This window comes from Hordeum vulgare, chromosome 2H (assembly GCF_904849725.1).
Source record: "Hordeum vulgare subsp. vulgare chromosome 2H, MorexV3_pseudomolecules_assembly, whole genome shotgun sequence".
In the NCBI taxonomy this organism is placed as follows: domain Eukaryota; kingdom Viridiplantae; phylum Streptophyta; class Magnoliopsida; order Poales; family Poaceae; genus Hordeum; species Hordeum vulgare.
The window spans coordinates 429,384,942-429,409,843 of record NC_058519.1 but is presented as its reverse complement, the minus strand read 5'-3'; the positions used below and the strand labels follow the sequence as shown (position 1 = coordinate 429,409,843).

The window sequence follows — 24,902 nt, the reverse complement described above, 5'->3', positions numbered from 1 at the left end:
GTCACACCCTGTTTTCACCTCACTTTCTGTGTAATTTCAAAATCTGAGTTTATTACAACTTTTCACAAACCAATGTTGTGAGTGCCATGGTTGACATTGTATGATATATGCTTGATTGGGTGGTGCCAAAACCATATTTTTCATAACATAAATATTCCCAAAATTCTTTTTCTTATTTTTGACTATTTCAAAACCTTGCTTTGGGTTGCACTACAAGTCCTTGGCAGCAAGGGAGTGCTCTTATCCACAGATGGTGATCTGGTTCTAAAACCATTTTAACTCTCCAAAACCATAAAAAAAATTATTTTATAAATTATTTTCCTATTTTATTTGCATATCAATTTCTGAGGCCAGAAATGATATTCCTATATGGAAAATTACTTTTCTGTCTTACAAAATTATGAGAAAATTTGGAGATACTCAGAGGACATATATTTTCCATACATAAGATTTTCAACCCCTATTTATATTCAAAATATTTGAGCAAAGCCCTGAAAACCTATTATGTCTGTTTTGATCTTTTTGAATATTTCCAGAGGAAATATTTCCAATAAAATCCCATAAAATTCCAGCAACCTTCCCAAGCTATATTTAGTGGCCACGTCAAGTTTCACCTCATTCCAAGGTGATTTGGTTCACTAAATAATCCAAACCCCCTTTCTGTCCAGAACCAAGTTGAAACATCTCTACATTGTAAAGTTTATCCAAATGGGTTGAAACTTTGCAGGAGTGTTCGACACCCCAAATGAGGAGTGTCTGCCAAAAATGGGATTTGCAGGAGATAATCTACCCACAATCCCTTTGGAAAGGATAGATCTGCCATTTGGGGGTGATTTCTAGTTCGCATTGCCAAACTCATCCAATGAGGCTCAAATTTGGTAAGTATATTATTTCTTCATCAAAGTTAATCCTCTTAACTCTCACCACCAGTGGTGAGGTGTTGCTGTCCCAAATACCTATTGAACACCTTCTGCCATATTAGCAAAGCAGCCCCTACCCCACTCCACAGTTAAGCTCTTCCCTCCAAACTCTTTGACCAAGTAGCCAGAACCACTCCCCAACTGCTGGAGAGTGGCCCCTCTTTGAATCCAAGTAGAAAGCCCCAAAATCCTCATTCTAAGATCTGAGCCAGTGCTGGCATCTCTTCTTTCCTCTCTTCCATGGCCAGCAGTGAGTCCCTCGACTCCCAAATGGTTAAGCATCTTTAGTCCAAGCCCCAAGTCATCCCACAGACGGCCAAAGCACCCCATGCGCGCTAGCATGCCGTGGCATGCCAAAACTGCACTCTGGGCATGCTGGCGGGGTTATAGTCCTAGGGTAGGGTCATAGACCTGACCTATAAGTCCTACCCAAGAATACCTCATTATTAGCTTAAGGATCACAAGATACTCACCGACTGGATTAAGACAACCTCTGGTCCACTCGGTAAAGAACCACTCGGAGGATTATCTAACACACGACGACTCGATTCCACTCAGTAAAGACCGGAAGTCAGTCGACAAAGAAGGCTAGATGCCACTCCAGCGAGGCTAACGGTCATACATTATATTGTTGTAGTTAATGTCATTTATGGCAAACGTTACCTGTAATGTATGCATTCAACCTCACTTATTGCACCCTTGAAGGCTGGACACTTATGAGGGGCAGCGCACTCTATATAAGCCACCCCTCCCCTCTGGCACAAGGGTTCACATTCTCTAACATTCATATTCCACTCGACACTAAAGCTCTAGAGCACTGAGACGTACGGTTGTTACCTCCACCACAGAGGGGCCTGAAGTCATACAACCTTGCCGTAGCTAGGACTCTGCCCTCTACTTTCGTACCCTACACATCTACTGTCAAGCTTATATCCACGACAGTTGGCGCCCACCGTGAGGCAGGTGTCTAGGCGACTTCCGACAAGTTTGCGTTTTTTCCTCTTCACCATGTCTTCCGGCGGTGATTTGTGCCTGGGCCACGAGATCGTGTTCGGCACACTCGTCTTCGTCACCGACGATTCGGCGTGGCTTCGGGAGGCGCCTCTCGACGTCGAGGCGCTTCCAGTTCGCGGGGCGACGTTCTTCCGCGCTAGTTCCTGCGGAGTTCTTCTTGGCCAACCGTCAACTCCGTCGTCGACTGTGCTCCCCATCGCACGTCGCAACAAGCGATCCGGTCGCTCACGGCTCCAGCGTTGGGTGCGTCATGCACTCGCGCGTCAAGCGTCTTCTCCGCACGTGGCAGCCATTGAACCTGCTACACCTGCGTGTGTTGCATCTCACTCGGTGTAAGATCTGTATGGCTCTTCTTCCGAGTGTGAGTACCGTAGCCCTGCGGCGGAGGTTTTCATGGCCGGCTCACATGAGAGCCCGCCAAGGACCAATCGGGACAAGCGGGAAACCGAAGAGACTTCGGGTGCGCATCATCATCCGCGTCCTCCAGCATACGGTCGACGTTATCATCACGACAACATCGAGGTATTCCGCACGCCTATCCTCAACTTGGATGCGGCCGCGAGGATTGCAGACTCCATCCAGCCATCAAATTCATCAGCGTGCAGAGGAGTGTAGCAGATCCGTGCCCTGTTGCAGGCGGCATAGCGGCAGAATTCCACTGTATCTTCGTCTCACAACAGACTGCACAACAATTCCGTCCGAGCAGACACAGTTCGATCGGTTTAAAGCCCAGTTTCTCCCCAGCGTCGCAGAGGAGATCACCGAGAAGATCGGTAAAGAGACCAGGGGCGGAATCCGCTTGTCCCCGATTCAATCGTGAAGATCGCCATCGCTCACGCTCTCCTCCGCGGAGTGGTTCGTACGCGCCTCGGTGCAACGACGAAAGGCGATCGGTGGGCGACTACCGCGACCAAAGGCATGATGTAAGGGACTATCTCACTCAGAAGAGAGTTGATAGAGGTTGAACCCATCGTGACGGATACGATGGTGATCATCCGAGTGGAAGCGGCTTTGTCATCTCCGGACCCGAGTGTTTCAACCAAGCAATCCGCTCCGCTGATATTCCCCCCAACTTCAGGTTGGCGGCCGGAATAAGCAAGTTCAGTGGGGAATCCAAGTCAGAGATGTGGCTAGATGATTACCGAGTGGCAGTTCAGATCGGGCGCGGCAATGAAAACGTTGCAATGAAGCACTTGCCCCTGATGTTGGATGGTTCGGCCCATGCCTGGCTGAACCAACTAGCTCCATCAAGCATATATTGTTGGGCAGATTTGGCCCGAGTGTTCATCAAGACCTTCGAAGGCACCTGCAAGCGCCCCGCTGGTCTTTCCGAGCTACAACATTGTATCCATAAGCCAAGTGAGTCTTTGCACGATTTCATCCAGCGTTGGACCACACTTCACCACACTATGGAGAACGTCACCGAGCATCAAGCAGTCTGCGCTTTCAAGGCAGGCGTCAGGTACCGCGAGTTATACTCGAAGTTCGGTCGGACAGGAGATATGTCTATGAGCAAGATGATGGATATAGCGACCCGTTATGCCAATGGAGAAGAAGAAGACCGCCTCCGTAGCAGCAAAGGCAAAGAAGTCGATGGAGATGCCAATTCCAACCGAAAGCACAAGCAGAAGGTAGAACGCACACCGCCGGCAGAAGCAGCCGCTCTGGGAGCAAGAAAGTTCAAGGGAAAGGGTAAGAGTCAATTCCCCCCAAGAAATTGAAGAAGCAGTCGGGACCACATGTCCTTGATCAGCCGTGTGCAATCCACACGAAGATAGATGAAGAATGCAACACCATAGTGCCAAAACATACCACTCGACAGTGCAGGCTGTTGATCCAGAGATTTGGAGAGGATCACTTGAGTGAGAAAGACCAAGAAAAAGAGGACGAAGAACAAGAAGACCCCTTCCCAAAGGTCCATGCCACCCTGATGATCTTCGCTGATGTTGAAAGCAAGAGTCGACTGAAAATGGTCAACCGAGAGGTCAACATGGCAGCTCCTTCCGCCCCGAATTATCTCAAGTGGTCACAGACTGCCATCACCTTCGACAAGTCGGATCACCCGACCCATGTCCCCACTCCGGGACGTCAGGCTCTCGTTGTCGACCTAGTGGTAGAAAGAGTTCGACTCCGCAAGGTGTTCATGGATGGAGGGACTGGTTTGAACATCATGTACATTGACACTCTCAAAGGGATGAGCATTCCGATGTCCAAGCTCAGCCACAACAATATGTAGTTTCATGGAGTGATCCCAGGGAAGAAGGACAAGTCACTCAGCCAGATCGCGTTAGATGTCGTCTTCGGCTCTGACAGGAACTTCCGCAAGGAGAAACTCACGTTCGAGGTGGTGGACTTCCAGAGTGCCTACCACGCCATACTCGGTCGACCAGCGTATGTACGTTTCATGGCCCGACCATGTTACGTTTATTTGAAGATGAAGATGCCAGGGCCAAAGGGAGTCATCGCCATCACTGCGACCGGCGAAGAGTAGAAGAATGTTTGCAACAGGGCTCCAAGATCGCCGACCAGCAGATGGCAATGGCAGAGCTCGATGAGTACCGGTAGACAGCAGGTCCCGCCGAACTGATGCGCGCGAAGAAGCCAACTTCTGAGTCTGCATTCCAATCGGCACGCAAAATTAAGAAGGTCAACATCCACCCGACGGATCCTACGGCTGCCCCAACCAACGTCTCAACAACCGTTGACCCTAAATAGGAAGCCGAGCTCATCCAGTTCCTCTGTGAGAACTGGGACATCTTCGCATGGAAGCCCGCTGACATGTCTGGTGTACCCAGGGAACTGGCTGAGCACCAGCTGAGGGTCAACCCAAAAGCTCGTCCTGTCAAAGAACATCTGCGTCGGTCCGCCACGCAGAAACGGAAAGCAATCGGCGAGGAAGTGGCTAAGCTCCTGGAGGCCAAGTTCATTCGCGAGGTTTACCACTCCGAGTGGCTCGCAAATGTCGTCATGATGCCTAAGAAGGACAAGTCACTCCGAATGTGCATCGACTTCAAGCATATCAATCGGGTCTGCCCGAAAGACCACTTCCCACTCCCCCGTATAGATCAGATTGTCGACTGTACTGCGGGATGTGAGCGATTGTCTTTTTTAGATGCTTACTCTGGGTACCACCAGATCTGTCTGTATGGCCGAGATGAAATAAAAACAGCCTTCATCACCCCGTTTGGGTGCTTCTGCTACATCACTATGCCATTCGGTCTCAAAAATGCAGGAGACACTTTTATGCGCATGATTCAGAAATGCCTCCTCGACCATATCAGTCGGAACGTGGAGGTGTACATGGACGATATCGTAGTCAAGTCACGCAAAGGTTCCGACCTGCTGACTGACTTGGCTGAAACGTTTGCCAACCTTCGAAGGTACGACATCAAGCTCAACCCAGCCAAGTGCACATTCGGTGTCCCCAACAGCAAGTTACTCGGTTTTCTCGTTTCCGAACGAGGAATCGATGTTAACCCCGAAAAAATCGGGGCAGTCGTCTGAATGCAAAGCCCTGTGCGAGTGCACGGCGTCCAGAAGCTTCCACGATGTTTGGCAACATTAAGAAGATTCATATCTCGACTCGGAGAGAAAGCCTTACCATTGTACCGACTCATGAAGAAGTCAGATACCATTGAGTGGACTCCCGAAGTAGAACCTGCATTCGTCGAGTTAAAGACTCTGCTATCCACCCAGCCGGTTCTTGCTGCCCCGTACAGCAAAGAGCCACTCCTCTTATACATAGCGGCTACAAATCAAGTTGTCAGCACAGTCCTGACAGTCCAACGAGAGGAGGAAGGCAATGCTTACAAGATTCAGCGCCCAGTATATTATGTTTCTGAGGTATTGACTCCTTCCAAGCAGAGATATCCCCACTATCTGAAGCTCCTTTATGGGATTTATATGACTACGAAGAAGGTAGCTCATTACTTTCAAGATCACTCGGTGTCTCTGGTCAGTGATGCCCCATTGTCTGAAATCCTTCACAATCGGGATGCATCGGGCCGAGTGGCAAAATGGGCAATTGAGCTATTATATTGTGACATAAATTTCGAAGCCAAGAAAGCCATCAAATCTCAGGCTCTGGCGGATTTCATGGCTGAATGGGTGGAACAGCAGCAACCAACCCCTACTCACTCGGCACATTGGACTATGTTCTTTGACGGCTCGAAGATGTTGACTGGTTCCGGTGCAGGCGTAGTTCTTATATCCCCGAAGGGCGACAAGCTCAGTTATGTGTTGCAGATTCACTTTGATTCCTCTAACAATGAGGCAGAGTATGAAGCTCTCCTTTATGGGTTGCGTATGGCCATTTCGCTCGGCGTCCGCCGCTTGATGGTATACGGTGACTCGGATCTAGTAGTTAATCAAGTAATGAAAGAGTGGGATGTGAGAAACCCTGCCATGACTGGATACTGCAACGCAGTAAGAAAACTTGAGAAGAGGTTTGAAGGTTTGGAACTTCATCATGTTCCTCGACTGAAGAATCAAGCTGCTAATGAGTTGGCAAAAATTGGATCCACTCGGAAAATTGGGCCTAGTGATGATTGTCTAGAGCACATACATACCCCTTCAGTCCAAGAAGATCCATTCATTGAGGAAACTCCCCAACCTACAAGTGTAGATGATCCGACTGAAGTTGAAATCCCGGTAGTTGTCGACGTGATCATGGAGATTCGAGTAGTCACGCCCGATTGGACAGTGCCATATATTGCATATATGCTGAGGCAAGAACTACCCAAAGACGAAGATGAAGCTAGACAGATTATTCGCAGATCAAAAGCTTTCATAGTCAAGGGAGATCAGTTCTATAAGGAAAGTGTGTCTGGCGTAGCTCAATGGTGCGTTTCCCCTGAGGAAGGCCAACTAGTTTTGGAGGAAATTCATTCGGGAACCTGTGGTCATCATGCATCCTCCAAAGCCATCGTTGCTAAGGCATTCCGAGATGGATTCTTCTGGCCACGTGCAGGCGAAATGGCTAAAGAGCTTGTAGTCCACTGTGAAGGATGTCCATTCTACTCCAACAAATTGTATAAGCCGTCATCTGCTCTGAAGACAATCCCCCTCATATGGCCTTTTGCCGTGTGGGGCTTGGACATGGTTGGGCCCTTTCATACAGGGCAAGACGGATTTACTCATTTGCTAGTTGCAGTCGACAAATTCACCAAGTGGCTAGAAGCCAAGCCAATCAAAAAGCTAGATGCTCGCACTGCAATCAAATTCATGAGAGAAATCACTGTCAGATTTGGAGTCCCACACAACATCATCACTCACAATGGATCAAACTTTGACTCGGACGAATTCAAGAGTTTTTGTTCCAACCAAGGAATCCGAGTGGATTACGCGTCCGTTGCTCATCCCCAAACAAATGGCCAGGCGGAACGAGCAAATGGACTCATACTTTAGGGGCTAAAACCTCGTCTCATGAGAGAGATTGGACACACTGCAGGTGCTTGGGTCACCAAGCTACCTTCTATGCTCTGGGGACTTAGAACGACCCCGAACAGGTCGACTGGGCGATCTCCATTATTTCCCGTGTATGGTGTGGAAGCTGTTCTTTCGAGTGATCTACTTCACAATTCACCCAGAGTTGAGCTCTTTTCAGAAGCCGGAGCTGAACAAGCCCGACAAGATGGAGACGATCTTTTGGAGGAGGAGCGCGAGATGGCCCTGATTCGATCGACAATCTACCAGCAGGACTTGCGACGGTTCCATTCCACGCACGTCAGGAGTCGGACGTTTCAAGCAGGCGATTTGGTGCTCCGAGTGCATCAGCAGTGACCACACAAGCTCGCACCCGCCTGGGAAGGACCCTTCATCGTCTCCAAGGTGCTGAACAACGGAGCATACAGACTCTACAATTTGGAGAACAGGATCAACGAGCCGCGAGCATGGAACGGAGACTTACTTAAGCGTTTTTATGCGTGATTTACAACTGTTCTGATGTAACGAACAGGATTCTCTAAAGCAATTTACTTGCCACAAGTTTTGGTTACCACAATATATCCGTCGACTCCGGTCTAGCGAACTTCTCCGAGTGAAGAGCTACCCTCTCACTCGGGGGCTTAGCCGTGAACCAAATTCGCCTAAGTTAGAAAACTTCTCCGAGTGAATAGCTACCCTCTCACTCGGGGGCTTAGCCACGAACCAGATTCGCCTAAGTTAAAAAAAACTTCTCCGAGTGAAGAGCTACCCTCTCACTCGAGGGCTTAACCGCGAACCAGATTCGCCTAAGTTAAAAAACTTCTCCGAGTGAAGACCTCCCCTCTCACTCGACGGGCTTAGCCGCGAACCAGATTCGCCTAAGTTAAAAAAAACTTCTTCGAGTGAAGAGCTACCCTCTCACTCGGGGGCTTAGCCGCGAACCAGATTCGCCTAAGTTAAAAAACTTCTCCGAGTGAAGAGCTACCCTCTCACTCGGGGGCTTAGCCGCGAACCAGATTCGCCTAAGTTAAAAAAACTTCTCCCAGTGAAGAGCTAACCTCTCACTCGGAGGCTTAGCCGAGAACCAGATTCGCCTAAGTTAAAAAACTTCTCCGAGTGAAGAGCTCCCTCTCACTCGGGGGCTTAGCCGCGAACCATATTCGCCTAAGTTAAAAAACTTCTCCGAATGAAGAGCTACTCTCTCACTCAGGGGCTTAGCCGCGAACCATATTCGCCTGTTAAAAAAACTTCTCCGAGTGAAGAGCTACCCTCTCACTCGGGGGCTTAGCCGCGAACCAGATTCGCCTAAGTTAAAAAACTTCTCCGAGTGAAGAGCTACCCTCTCACTCGGGGGCTTAACCGCGAACCAGATTCGCCTAAGTTAAAAAACTTGTTCAAGTGAAGAGCTACCCTCTCACTCGGGGGCTTAGCCGCGAACCAGATTCGCCTAAGTTAAAAAAGCCTCTCCGAGTGAAGAGCTAGCCTCTCACTCGAGGGCTTAGCCACAAACCAGATTCTCCTAAGTTAAAAAACTTCTCCGAGTGAAGAACTAACCTCTCACTCGGGGGCTTAGCCGCGAACCATATTCGCCTAAGTTAAAAAAACTTCTCCGAGTGAAGAGCTAACCTCTCACTCGTGGGCTTAGACGCGAACCAGATTCGCCTAAGTTATAAAACTTCTCCGAGTGAAGAGCTACCCTCTCACTCGGGGGCTTAGCCGCGAACCAGATTCGCCTAAGTTAAAAAACTTCTTCGAGTGAAGAGCTAACCTCTCACTCGGGGGCTTAGCCGCGAACCAGATTCTCCTAAGTTAGAAAACTTCTTCGAGTGAAGAGCTAAACTCTCACTCGGGGGCTTAGCCGCGAACCAGATTCGCCTAAGTTAGAAAACTTCCCCGAGTGAAGAGCTACCCTCTCACTCGAAGGCTTAGCCGTGAACGAGATTCACCTAAGTTCAAAAACTTCTCCGAGTGAAGAGCTATCCTCTCACTCGGGGGCTTAGACGCGAACCAGATTCATCTAAGTTAGAAAACTTCTCCGAGTAAAGAGCTACCCTCTCACTCGGAGGCTTAGCCACGAACGAGATTCGCCTAAGTGACGAAATCTCGCCCAAATCCCTGCCCAATTGGGAATCAAGCTTCGCTTAGGTGGGAAGACTTTGCGTATGCCAAGAGCATCCCCGAAAAGAAAATTTTCATTCGACAAAGATAAACTCAAAGTCAGTCGAAGTGAGAAAATAAATAATACCAGGCGTAGATCAAGCTTATCCGCGCAGGACAAAAGCACTCGGGTTATTACCCGAACAAAGTATTAAGCGTTTACAAGAACCACTCGGCATACCGAGGCAAATAACTATTTTTCTCACGAGTGATCAACCTCCTCAGGACTCACCTGGACTGGCTGGCTCCACAAAGGTATCGAGGTCTCTGACGTCAGCGATACGAGTTGCGGCACCAATGAAGGTCTCCATGTAGTCTTCAAAATGAAGCTTCTTCATGTTCGCAACCTGCAACGCCTTCAACTTCTCCTCTCGAGTCTCCTTGCAATGGACCCTGACGAGTGACAAAGCTACGTACGCCCCACACTGAGCAACAGACTTCTACCACGCTTGAACCCGTTGAGGAATCTGCTCCATTCGAGTCATCATAGCCTCCAGGTCATGCCGGAGTTCATCCTCTGGCCATAGCTCCTTGTCAATCTTGCTCACAGTAGCTCTCAGTCGCGTGACATACTTCTCCACCTTCGTCAGTCGGGACCTCATACGAAAAAGATTCAAAGCTGGGCCGTCACTGAGTGTAGTGTTGACTAGATCAAGCGATGGCTCAACCTCCTCAGTTTCCTTCTCCAAGTCTTGACAAAACTCTGTGGGAGAGAAGTTTTAATATCATCAACAAAACACCACACAACCAATAGCATTATTCATTCGACGATAAACTTACCAGTGAGTAACTCCAGCATCTTGGTGGCAAAGTCCTCCACGTACTTCTCTTGAGCATTCGCCCTCTTGCTCATATCCCTCAGTTGGGTCATCCACTTCTTTCGCTCATTCTGCATTTTCTCCACATCCACCTGCAAACTCTTACTGGTTGCCTGAGCCTCTATCAGCGCTTTGTACTTCTCCTCCAGTGTTTTCTTCACACCAGCTACTTCATTTGTGGTCGTCTCCAGGTTCACAGTCAGTTGAGTCTTTTCTGCAGCTAAGGTAGCATACGCAGAACCTACTTCACAAGCTTCTTGAAAGAGTCAGAATACAAACATCAGTCGACATATATAACACCTCCGAGTGATATATAGTCAAAATAACATCACTTCCGAGTGATAATAACTTCATCCAAATTGAAGAACAAGACATGTTTCCGATCAGACCCCTGCCAGTGCAAGCACTGGACAGCGGTCTCCGGGACTACACCCAGTGGGTTCACTCAGTGTGACCCCACTGACTTACCACTCGATCAGGTCTGTCCTGATGAGCTAAAAAGATTATACACTCAAAAAACTTCAGACTATTATCATTCACTACAGAACTAATAATAGTCTCGGGGACTACACCTAGTGGGTGCACTTAGCGTGCCCCCACTGGATTCAGAAATAAACAAAATCAGCTCTGGTTGATTGTGATCAACAGCAAAAAAAAATCTACCGATTAAGACCCCTGCCAGTGCAAGCACTCGACAGTGGTCTCGGGAACTACACCCACTGGGTTCACTCGGAGTGACCCCACTCGAACACAAACAAAACAAAGACATTTCTACAAAACCACCCACTGGGTGTGAGTCATAATTCAAACTTACGGTCGAACTTACTCGGATGTTGTCTTGGAGCACCACGCTGTGGTTATACACCGAGACGATGGCGTCATAGGCTGTTTTTGCTTGTTGCGTCCTCAGCTCTGCCTGGATCATAGCCTCCTTGGCGGCACCAATCTGGTCTTCAAGGACACGACGTGTGGTGTACACGGTCGCGGGTGATATCAATCCTGAGGCGGCAGCAGAAACGACTGGAACACTCGACTGCAATCGAGTCGGAGTCGTAGTGACAACGACTGAACTAACAGACGGAGCAATCGCTACATCCATTTCCGCCGTAGGAACCTCGGACACAACAGGTTCCATCGCAGCAGCTGGTTGCCTTTGATCGTCATCATCCAGCTGAATGACCTCCCTTGCAGCAGGCGTGGCTGGCAGACAGAAACTCCAGAGATTACAAACAAGAAATCATACACATGGAAGAGCAATACCTAGTTGAGAAGTGGCTTCATTTGCGGTGTCAACCTCCATGGGGTCTTCGCCACCTCGCAGTGGTGACGTCACAGAGGTAGCGGCTCTGTCGATACAATTCTAGTCGGTCATCACCAACTAATTTTTTTTCACTCGGATAAGAGTACAAGGTCAAGTACTTACGCAGAGGCAACTAGCACGGCGATCCTCATCCTAGGCAGAGCCTTCCGAGGTTTGGGTCCGCTGGGCTTGGGCACCTTTGCAGATTGCTCCACTAGTTCACCAAACGATCCCCTAGTACGTTTGGCACTCCTGCCACTCAGCGCCAAAGGCTTCCTCGGGGTGACCACGGGATCGTGATGCAGCTTGGACCGAGGTTCGTGGCGACATGGAGATGAGTCTTCTTCTTCACTTTCCTCCAACTCGTCTTCCTCAGTTTCTTCGCTGTCTTCAACATATTCCTCGTTGTCCACACTGTCCTCCATGCTCCCCTCGTCAAGGTCGAGTGTGTTGCCATTCAGGACCGGAGAATGCAAGTTCGTCCAATCCTGCAAGATACAATCCACAAACTGAGTCGACAAGGAAATTACAAGTACTCGGCTTGAATGCAACAATGTTCAACAGAGCAGAATTAACCTTGTTTGTCGGCGGATTGTCAGCTGAGAAGGGCAGGACCCTTTTTTGCCCCCATCGGATTATCACAAGGACCTGCTATTCCGCGGATCCACTTTGCTACTATGTCTTCACTCACTTCCTCGGGATGAGATCGAGTGGAGTCTTCAGGACTCGTGTAATGCCACATGGTGTGATCTCGAGCCTGGAGAGGCTGGATGTGTCAGCCCAGGAAAGTCTCTAATAGATCCATTCCTGTCACTCCGTTGCGGACCTGGCCAATTAGTGCTTTGACCAAGGGATCAACCAGAGTTTTCTCCTCCTTCGTCAATGCTAACATCCTTGGAGCACTCGATCGCTCTAGAGTAAAGGGAGGGAGTCCACTCGACATGTTCGGGCAAGCTACATCATTACATTAGAACCAAGTAGATTGCCAATTGCGAACCGACTCGGGAAAGGTCATGGAAGGATAACTACTTTTGGCTCTTTTCTGAAGCCCTAAACCCGCACACAACTGGATGACATTAGTCTTGTCATCAGTCGGATTAACTTTCTTCATCGACTGAGATCGCATGGTGAAAATGGATTTGAAGAGTCCCTAGTGAGGAGGACACCCCAAGAAACATTCACACAAGGTGATAAAACAATAAAGGTGGGAAATAGCATTCGGCGGAAAGTGATGCAACTGCGCCCCAAAGAAGTTCAGAAAACCCCGAATGAAAGGATGGGGTGGCAGAGAGAAACCACTTTCTACATGAGTCAGTAGGAGCACCCACTCTCTCTCCCGCGGCTCAGGCTCAGCCTCATCTCCAGGAAGGCGCCAAGATTTTTCCACCATCATGTCGTGCTCAACGAGGTCGAGGAGATCCTCCTTCCGCACAGTGGAGGGGAGGAAATCCCCCTAGATCCAGCCCGGCGGCAAAGCTTGCTTCTTCGACTTGGCGACGCCCTTCTTCTTCGCCTTCTCCAGCTTGTCGGTCTGCCCTTTCGTCATAGTGGCAGCGGCGAGATTGGTCACTTCGGTGTGTGCTGGTGGCTAAGGAGGAGGAAGAACAGAAGAGAGGAAGAAGACGATGTCGTCCCAAACCCTAGCGATGAAGGCCTTTATAACCAGCCGACTGAGTCTCTGGCAAGTGGACCCTTGGCCTATCTCTTTGCGAGCCACCACAAGATACGTGGCGGAGATTGAAGCGCAAGAATCGACGCGACGGGATCCACTTGATGGCGATGACATCACCACCTTGTAATACGCGGCAACCGAAATTTTCAAATCCCAGAAAATCCAAACTGACAGGGCGATTGGTCACATCAAAAGATCATGTGAGACGCGCCATTTTGTTTGCTCACTCGGATCTTCGAATCCACTCGGATATTTTATACCAAGCAGAATTGATCAAGGCGGCTAATGAAGATTGCAATCGCCATCCAATTCAACAAAACTTCGAAGAGCGTTCAAATTCAGTCTGTCATATGAGGATTTACAATTACACCTTCACCACTCGAACCTTGATCCATTCGGGGGGTAATAACGGGGTTATAGTCCTAGGGTAGGGTCATAGACCTGACCTATAAGTCCTACCCAAGGACACCTCATTATTAGCTTAAGGATCACAACATACTCACCGAATGGATTAAGACAACCTATGGTCCACTCGGTAAAGAACCACTCGGAGGATTATCTAACACACGACGACTGGATTCCACTCGGTAAAGACCGGAAGTCAGTCAACAAAGAAGGCTAGAAGCCACTCCAGCGAGGCTAAGGTCTTAGGTTATATTGTTGTAGTTAATGTCATTTATGGCATCGTTACCTATAACATATGCATTCGACCTCACTTATTGAACACTTGAAGGCTGGACACTTATAGGGGCAGCGCACTCTATATAAGTCACCCCTCCCCTCCGGCACAAGGGTTCACATTGTGTAACATTCATATTCCACTCGACACTAAAGCTCGAGAGCACTGAGATGTAGGGTTGTTACCTCCACCGCAGATGGGCCTGGACTCATACAACCTTGCCGTAGCTAGGACTCTGCCCTCTACTTTCATACCCTACACATCTACTGTCAGGCTTATATCCATGACACACACTGCTGGGTGCACCCAACGCTAAGGTGGCCAACCCGGCCGGTTCAAGCCTCCCCCTGATGCCCATTCGAGTCCCGGACTGTCTCTTTGTATCAAGGCAGCCCCAGGGGCCCTCCTCCCTCGCTCTGTTGACCGGAGCGACGTGTGCCCACGCGCGTCAGATCCAACCAGAAGATCATGGCCACGCATGCACGCTCCTCCTTGCTCTCTCTCCCTCTCAGTGGGTCATGCAGGTCCTAAACCACCTCTGCATACCATGGTTTTGACCCCGTGCACTCCCTGCCTCTCCTGCGAGCAGCGATGAATCCACCGGCGCCACCGGCTCGGCACACCGTCGGGAGCCTATAAATAGGGCCTCCCCCTAGCTCGAGCACCTCCATCCGACCTCTCGAGTGCCTAAATTCCACCCCTAGCCTCTCCATTTGAGCACAGCGAGCTCCTGTGCTCGAGATCGACCGAGGACCCGCCGCTTCGGCGGTTCGACGATCTCAGGCTACGGGCCAGCTCCGGCACTCCTTTCACCTCCTGTGTGATCCTAGCAACCTCAGGAAGCTTCCCCATCACCTCCCCGAGCTAATCCACGCCCGTAGCACCTAGTTCATCAGCCTCCCGAAACAACTCCGTCGTATCCACCTCGTCGTCGGTGAACCAGGGCCTCTCCGCGACACCTTGACCACCAGCAGGTAGGCGACCGTGAGCTGGTTCCATTTCTGCCTTCGGTTGGGCTCGAGGGCGTCGATAGCGTCGCTCACGTGCCTCCCCTCCTCTTTGTCCTTAGGTGGAAGACGACCCCGACATGTGGGGCTCACCTGTCGGTGGCTCCTGTCTCTCCCCCTCTCTCGTCTCTTCCACTAACCGCAGGGGCCCGTGCGTCACGTTTGAACCTGGCCACGCGCGCGCCTGGGCTGGCTAGCTGGCTGGCTAGGTGGGCCGGCCCAAGCCACACGCCGAGCCACGCCTGAGCCCTAGCCCCTTTTTCTTTTATGTTTAATCTAGTTTTAAAGGATTTTTTATAAAAATAATTATTCGATATATTTTTATTATTTTTCCACCATAATACTTCTAAAAATGAGTGGTATTTAACACAGCCTTTGTGCAATTTTTGAGACAACCTTTCTGTTTAATAATAATTAAAAAGGCTATTTGGAATAGTTTGCTTATGTTAAAGTGATTTTAAAAATAATCCTTTCACTAAAACCATAGACAAATATTTTTAAAATAACAATATGAATTTATCAGAATTAAGCAACATTTTTAAAGTGATTTTGTGATCTATTTTTGAGTGAGCTACTTATTGCTTTTTATTTGTTACGACAATAGAAACCACGTTTGACGAAGGAGTTGGACTTGAAGACCCCGAAGACCCCGGATACTTAGCTGATCAAGGCAAGCAGCCCTTTGACCATGTATGAGCTATTACTATATTGCATGCTAGTAAGAGCAAATATTTCCGTTGCATGTGATCTTAAGTATTCGGTAAATCATTGATATGATGTTACCGATGGCTCCTCCGGAGCACTTGCATTATGAGCATGATCCTACCACCTATGAGGGTCACATTAATATCATGTTGACAAGTATAGCTAAGCATAGTAGAAGCATGAGTATGATGATGGTTTATATCAAAGGTTTAAGAAAATCCCGTCGGGTGCCACTAATGCCCGAGGGTGATGATGAGTTAGGTGGCCACTTTTGGAGAAGTGGTGCACCGGGTGTATTTTGGTGTGAGTGGTTTCGGAAATGGGATTAGATTTATGATATGTCGAATGTCCCAACCTTACATGTGCGACCACGTTACCCCTTTATGGGACGGGGCTTTGTTGATTACTCTGGTCGGTGCTAGCAAAGATCCACATTACTAGTGGCGGGAGTTATGTGTGGTCACTCTCGTGACGGGGTCGTGCCAAGTAGGACGACTATGCCGCTTTTACGTCTTCCGGTCACACCGTTGGCCCCTGCATGGATGATACTGTTGAGAGTCGGGGCTCGTAAGACATACATGATGTGGGCTGGGTACCAATCGAGTGGACCTCTTTGTCTAGTATCGTCAGGGGAAAGGCAATGTTCGGGTACTTACCTCGGGTATGTTATATATCGCGAGTCGTGGATGACACGGAAGTTTCCCGGATCTCGTGGGTACATCGTACAATCTCTGCAGGGTGTAAAACTATTCGAATAGCCGTGTCCATGGTCAAGGACAGTTGGGTGGTGCTGCTTAAACTACGTCCAGTCCTTTCCGCATAAACCAAGTGTGAGTGTGTGTTCAAAGTGATATCTTAGAAAGAATTGATATGATCAAGTTTGGTGACTTGGCATATCGGGTGAACCCGGAGTGTTCAGCCCTCAACAGATATTTTGATATCTATAACCTGTTCTTCTAAATACCATCTAGCTTATGTTGCACATCCATGATCATGTTTATTTACAGTTAAGCTGCTATCCACCAATACTACATATTACTTGTTATCCTACCAGTTGCATTATTCATATCATGGGTTGTTTGCGAGTACATTCAAAGTACTCATTGGCTTTCCACTGGTTATATTATTTGACCAGACATGGAAGGACCGGAGTTTGGAGAAGACTATGTCATCGGAGATGGCCTTGCGAACTAGGACGCTTCCCAGTCAGAATGTCTGTTGGTGTAGGCCGATGGCATGGGCACCCGCTTAGCCCCGAGATTTCCGCTACTAGTTGTATTGGTGTGATTTGGCCTTATAGGCCCTACCTTGTGGACTTGACCTTACTGGTCATGTGTTCTATTAATTCGGTACGTTGGATGTAAGACTCTTATTATTCAGAATTTGTGTGTTTGGTGAGCATTGATCTCTGGGATCACTGAGGACGTACATTCGGCGATCTCGACTCGTAAGTCGGGGTCCCCACACTTACAGCTTAAGAGACTAATGTGTTTGTGAGTGTACATAGGCTCTATAAGTCACTGAGGAGTTTGAATTATTCGAATAATATCGACCCCTAAAAATGAATGTCTTCGACTAAAGACTTTGATAATTCCTCGAAGACTTTGAAAGCGAGGAAATTGGTGTATCCTTGAAGATATTGATGCGAGGACATTGAAGCGTGAAGACTTTTGTTTTCGTAGTTTCATTTCCTTTTTTGAGTAATAGGAACATCGTACTCCTAAAGGGGGTCGAGGTAAAACTAAGGAAAAGTTTCCAAGTGATGCTCATCTCAAAGCCTACACATATCCAATCCTTCGAGCAAAGCCTTTGGAAATCTTTTACAGTTTAGTCAATTTCTTTAGTGATAGAGACGAAAATCTCCTTCTCTCTGAGGAAATTGCTCTAACTAAGGAGTTAGGTTTTCACCACTCCGAATTACCTACAAGTGAGGAATATGAGAGACATGAGGACTTTCATAGCTTGAAAGTCCCAACCATTGTTGCGTCGCACGCCAGCTGTCCCCAAACCTTATCCACATAACAGTCATATCATTCGAGCATTTATGTCAAATCATGTTGGGATTGCTCCCAGGCTATAAATAGCCCCCCCCCCCCCTAACCACTAGCTGGTTGGCTGCTCCAAGAGAGAACTTCACACTTTCAATTAAGAGCAACCCATACCTCGACGACTTTGAGAGAAAATCATCAGTGAAGAAAAAAACACAAACACCCAAACCAAAACCCAAAAACCCAAAGTGATTGAGCAACACTGAAGACATTGTTCCTGTGTGAAACTGAGGCTTGTTACCTTTGAAGACTGTGCATCTTCGAGACGGTTAGGCATCACTAGTCTAGAACACCCAGCAGTAAATTGTGGATTGTTGGGTGACCGAGTTTGTGAGGGTTTGGAAGTCTGCCTTGGAGACTTGCCACAAGTTGTAAGTGCATCTAGTGCCCCTTAGTGATTTTGGTGGTTTGAAGACTTATAGGTTAAGTATCTAATGTGTTTATAAGTGTACACAGGATCTATAAGTCATTGAGGAGTTTGAGATATTTGAAGAATATCGACCCCTAAAAATATATGTCTTCAGTTGAAGAAATTGGTCTGAAGCTGAAGAAATGAATCACGAGAAATCTGCGATGAAATTGATATTCCTTATGAAGATATTGATATTGAGAAGACCGGTGGTCCTGAAGAAAATCATTCTGAAGAAATTGAAGCGTGAAGATTTTCGTTTTGTGTTTTACTTTCTTCGCATTTGATGAATAGGAACACCGTACTGTTAAAGGGGGTCAAAGTAACACTATGGAATGAATTATGACAAGCCTCAAATGAGGCATCTGAAGTTTTGGACAAGGACTCAGATGAACTACTATGCTTCAGTGCTCTGTGGACGCAACAAGATATTCCAGCACAGGCACATTCCTCATGAGGAGCTTGAAGCAATACCCTGTCTGGAACCAGTCCTCGGTGTCCTTCATGATGCAGGTTTGCTCCCTATGTGCTCAGATATATCAGACTGGAATAGTGAACTTATTCTTCAGTTCTATGCAACTTTGCACATCTCTGGCAACGCTGATGACATCAACACTTGGGTGTTTGACTGGATGACCCAAAACACTCACTACAAGGCTCCAGCGTTTGAACTCCTCAGAGAACTGCCCGTACCAATTCCTTCAGACGGGGCACTGAAGCTTTATGGTGAGCGTGAGCTGCCAAATGGAATGATGGAAGTCCTCATGAAGCCTTTGGCTGCAGGAAAACCCTCAAGAACCACATTCCTCGTCCATGAGCTCAAGTACACACCCCGGTCTGTCTACCGCATTCTCTGCAGTGTGCTCGCGCCAATCAAAGGCCATGACGATGAAGAAGATGTTGTAGGCCTCATGGAGAATATTCTCTTCAACATCATTCACGGTATTCCTATGAATATCCATGATTTCTTATTGAGGACTTTGGCTGACAATGCAATGTGCCCCTATGATCACAAGATTTATGCACCATGGATCATGAGATTCCTCAGGACAAGGACAGGCATCAACTTCCACGCAGATTTCCAGAACCATGTTGGGTATATGCCTCCTATCCGGGTCAACAAGAAGACTTTCGAGCCCATTGAGGGAAAAGGAAAGTCTGTGATTGACGAAGGCAGCAGGCCCCTTGATGGCCAGTTTAAAGAACCAGATGCTTATTCTTCATGGGACGATACTGAGACTCGTCCACCCAGCCCTGTTCCTCCTCGCGTGCTAAACACCAGAGAGCTTCTCCTCAGTCTTCATCAGAAGGTGGATTGCAATCACAAATGGGTCAAACGCCAGTTTGGTGCTATTTTGAAAACCCTCACTGAAACCCAGAACTCTGTGAAGATTAATCATCACTATCTTGATGAGGTTTTCGATCGCACCTGGGCTACACTTGCACATCTGAAGACCCAGACTGAACTTGAAGAAATGAACTTTGAGCAAGACTTTGACTGGTCGTGGCCTCCCAAGAAGAAGTACAGGCCCATTCCCGTGCCAGATCTTGAAGACAGCTCCTTCTCCTCATTCCGCACCGCTGAGTCTGATGAGGAACAACTCGACACCACAACCGGCCCAAGAAAGAAGACTACACCCAAGAAGCGTCAAGGATCTTCATCAACCGCTAAGAAATGAAGTCTTCACGGGCGTTAGTCCTCAGTTTGTCCCTTTTTGTCACTTGATGACAAAGGGGAGAAACTTGAGAGTTAGTCTTCAAACGGGATTTATTTTTGGGGCATATGAACTATATTTAAGTTACAAACTCTTGGCTCTTCTGAAATTTTTATGTAATGAGTTGTAACTTAAGCCCGATGGTACTCTGACGCTTTTGAACGTTTTTCTTCGCATGCTTATTCCTCAAGTTTTAATGCACGCATGCTGGAATTCGTCAGATACCATTTGCCACCATGCATCTTCATTTTCTTCATATGATATGCTATATGTATGCATGATTTACAAGATTCAGGGGGAGATCTCCATGATATAAATCATCAACGTGCATCTGCTATAAAAGCAGAATCCTCAAGGTATGCACATCTTCAGGGGGAGTCTCTGTGAATCTTGTCTTCAAATTCCTCAATTGAGTATTTACACTCCACATTTTTATTCCCTGTTGAAGACTTAACCTAATTGTCATCAACCACCAAAAAGGGGGAGATTGTAAGTGCATCTAGTGCCCCTTAGTGATTTTGGTGGTTTGAAGACTTATAGGTTAAGTATCTATGTGTTTAGAAGTGTACACAGGATCTATAAGTCATTGAGGAGTTTGAGATATTTGAAGAATATCGACCCCTAAAAATATATGTCTTCATTTGAAGAAATTGGTCTGAAGCTGAAGAAATGAATCACGAGAAATCTGCGATGAAATTGATATTCCTTATGAAGATATTGATATTGAGAAGACCGGTGGTTCCTGAAGAAAATCATTCTGAAGAAATTGAAGCGTGAAGATTTTCGTTTTCTGTTTTACTTTCTTCGCATTTGAGGAATAGGAACACCGTACTGTTAAAGGGGGTCAAAGTAACACTATGGAATGAATTTCCTCATGATGCTCAACCCAAGCCAAATCCTACCAAAAGCCTCAAGTGAGGAATATGAGTGACATGAGGACTCTCACAGTTGAGGGTCCCGACCGTTTCGATAACCACGCCAAGTCACTGGTCTTATCCACTCCAACGGTCATATTATTTAAGGGCATTAGTGTCAAATCATGTCGGGATGCTCCCAGGCTATAAATAGCCGCCCCCCACAACCACTAGCTGGTTGGCTGCTCCGGTAGAAACTGACACTTGACATAAGAGCAACCCAAATTCCTCAGAGCCTTCGGGAGTAAATCATCAGTGAGGAAATACACCACCCACCGAAACCACAAACCAAACCTAGTGATTGAGCAGCACTGAAGAAGTTGTTCCTGTGTGGGACTGAAGCCTTTTACCTTTGAGGATTGTGCATCCTCCAGACGGTTAGGCGTCATGGTCTAGAGCAATCCATCAGTCAATTGTGGATCGCCGGGTGACCGAGTTTGTGAGGGTTTGGAAGTCTGCCCTGAAGACTTACCACGAGTGTTGGGCGAGGACTGTGTGTCCTTAGCTCAAGGAGAATACGGTAGGGACTGTGTGTCCCGGGACTGGGTGTCCTTTGGTTTCAATACCAAGCCGCTCCAAACCAGATGTACAACTGTCACAGCAGTTGGAACTGGGTCATCAACAACTGTCTTCACGAAGAATCGGATTCTAATTCCTCAACTCTTTACTTTCTCTGTATTATGTGTTGATGACTTTCACTGTGACTGTTTGAAGAATTTGCTGAAGACTTTCTCTGAATTTCCTCAACCCCAAATTCTTCACTTAAGTTAATCATCATCTGTATTCTGCGTGCCTGCTTACTGTGCAATCTGTTTTCACAACCTTCACTCTGTAATACTGTTGTTGAGAACGTTTGCACGTCTGATCCTTAACTGTTTCCACTGTAAGTTAGTCATTAGTGAGGAATTTCCTCAAAAGGAATTTCCTCAGTGATGAAATTCTAAAAATCTCCTATTCACCCCCCCCTCTAGTCGATATAACGCACTTTCACAAGTATCGGTATCCCCAAGTATGTGATCGAAAACTGGTCCAACCTGCATCTGAATAGTTCAGCATATAGGTGGGCGTGGTCTTGAGCATCGCCAGAGCAAAATAATTGACTTCTGTGACAATTGATCTTAAGACGTGAGAGTTATTCGAATGCTAATAAAATCAGTTTCATATTTCTCGCTTTCTCGAGGTCCCACTACTACAAAACCCATGCAAAAATTTCTTTTGAATTTTTTCCTTTTCCTTTTTCTATGTATTATGTCACTTCTATGTATTATGTCACTTGACTTAGATTTTTTCTAAGTCGACTCGGACCTAACCACACATTTTATTGAGAAATTTGCACGCGTATACTACAAGTTGCTTAGAAAATATGAGAGGGGTATTCACAAATGATGGGGGTATTAGGGCATCTCCAACACTGGCCCGCAAATATGTTCCGGCATCCGTCCGCGGATGAGAGGGGGGCAGTGTAACGCCCAAGATGCGACCCTATCCTTATTTTCGCGCGAGGGCCTCGACGGGGATAGAAGCCCATCTCATCGTTTCGCGAGAATGGATATTGTTACAAGTACATGTACTAAAGAGAAGAGTATATGGAATTGGCTTACACTCCCACAAGCTACATCAGAGTCACATCAGTACAATACATAAATATCACAAGGAAGAGCAAGTCTGACTACGGACGAAAACGAACGAGAAAAGAACGACGTCCATCCTTGCTATCCCAGGCTGCCGGCCTGGAACCCATCCTAGATCGACGAAGAGGAAGAAGAAGAAACTCCAAATGAACAATCATCGCGCTCACGTCTTAATATCACTTTACATGTACCTGCAACTGGTGTTGTAGTAATCTGTGAGCCACACGGGGACTCAGCAATCTCATTTCCAAAGGTATCAAGACTAGCAAAGCTTAATGGGTGAGGTAAGGTTAAATGGCGAGGCTGCAGCAAGCAACTAAGCATTTATTTGGTGGCTAACTTACGAGTACAAGATTAAAACAGGGGAAAGATCTACGTATAACGGACATGTACTAATACTGATCAAATGAATGATCCTGAACACCTACTTACGTCAAACATAACCCCACTGTGTCCTCGATCGAAGAAGGAGCTCACGAAAGAGACAGTCACGGTTATGCACTCAGTTGGCATATTTTAATTAAGCTTACTTCGAGTTATCTAGAACCGGATGTTAAACAAAGTTTCCACGTTGTCACATAACCGCGGGCACGGCTTTCCGAAAGATTTAACCCTGCAGGGGTGCTCCAACTAGTCCATCATAAATTACCACAGGCCGCATAGAAAGCTTCGGTCACGAAACTCGTGACTTCGTCGGATTCCTTAGTGGAAAACCTCAACTCTGAGATTACCCAAAACATCACCGGAATCCCGATGCACAAGACATTCGTCAAAGGTAAAACTAATCCAGCAAGGCCGCCCGACGTGTCGACGATCCCGATAGGAGCCGCGTATCTCGTTCTCAGGACAGGACGGATGGGTAGGACGTCGGGTTGGCTAAACCCTGGGTGACTAGGGGGCGTCGTACATCGCCCGGTTTGGACCAACACTCATGCGGAGCACTGGCCCGGGGGTTGATTAATTACTCTGCGGGTGCCGGCGGGTCCCTATGCATTTTATTAGGTTATTAGGAAAATGTAGTACCAAAGTTGGGCCTTGCCAGACCAGTTTTAATCTAAGAGGAATTATCAAGGGTGTCCCCATAACAACCCCGACTGTGTTAGGAGCGCTCAATTATGGAACATAACACCGGTAGCCGAAACTAAGGCGGCAAAGGTGGAACAAAACACCAGGCTAGAAAGGCCGAGCCTTCCACCTTTTACCAAGTATATAGGTGCATTAAATTAATTAGCAATTAATAGGGTGATATGACAAGGAACCCATGTTATCACATGGAAGCAACTGCACCTGCAACTAGCAATGCTAACACATGGTTAAGCAAGCAGTAACATAGCCAATCAGTGGTTTGCTAGGTTGTGAACAGGTTGAAGGTTTTCATGGCAATGTTGGGAGGCTGATATTTAACATGTGGTAGGCAGCAAGACATAGCGATAGAAACGAAACAACTAGCATGGCAATGATAGTAATGGTATGTGGGGAAATGGTCATCTTGCCTGAGATCCCGCTTGGAAGAAGAACGACTCCGTGAAGCAGACGAACCAATGTAGTCGAACGGGTCCTCACTTTCCGACACGCTTGCAGAACTCTATTGAGACGAAGCAAACCGGGAACAAGCATCAACACAGATATTCACCACGGCACATGCACGACAAGATGCAATCCACATATGATGCATGATCAGTTTGAATATATGTAAGACATGGCATGTCAATTTACAACAATCAAACACTACACATTAAGTGAAGTTCAATATGCAACGAGTTGCATATTGACGAAATTCCACATACGAATTATTTAGTTCTATCCCAATTAGGTACACGGCAATATTAATTGTGGTTGAACACGGCAAGAGGTGAAGCGTAATTAATCTACCTATCTAGGGATTTTAAATGAGGTCAGAAACGACTTATAGCATCTCTGAATTGACCTCATACGTTAATTTATAATTCTGTCCAGATCTAAACTAACACGTTTTAATATTTGTTAAACAGCAAAATAAATAGATTCACGTGATTCTACGCGTCGTTCCAATCAATTTACACACAGAGAACATTTCCAACTGAGCTACGGTTCAAAAGATATGATCACTGCAAGATATGATGTCATGAATGCAATATGTATGCAAATGGCAGCCACAACATTCCAAACCAAGAAGGTAGCAACACAATATGAAACTACACGAGATTCTAAGCAAGTTTCATATAGGACACGATTAAAACGGAGCAACGGTTCAACAAATACAAGCTACACAAGAAATAGCTATAATCTGCCCAAAACCACAATATGCCCAAAACGAAAATCTAGTCAAGTTACATATATAATTCGCCTCGATCCGACGCACGAATAAAAAGATACGAACGTTATAATATCTAATATTTCCTGAAATATTAAATTCGCAGGGATAATTGAAAAATGCCACGGGCCGAATTGGTGGGCGCAGGATAACTAATCAATGCATGGGCGCAATATAGAGGGGCGGCAGGGGCTCA

General features: G+C 47.1%; 1 long non-coding RNA gene across 1 annotated transcript; it reads right to left on the bottom strand.

The window, feature by feature from the left end:
- Positions 1-9,585: 9,585 nt before the first annotated feature.
- Positions 9,586-12,104, bottom strand: LOC123430200. The gene is made up of 2 exons (XR_006622887.1): positions 10,296-12,104; positions 9,586-10,218 (listed from the first exon to the last, which is right to left on the bottom strand). It is a non-coding gene; the product is annotated as an uncharacterized LOC123430200 (long non-coding RNA).
- Positions 12,105-24,902: the final 12,798 nt, after the last annotated feature.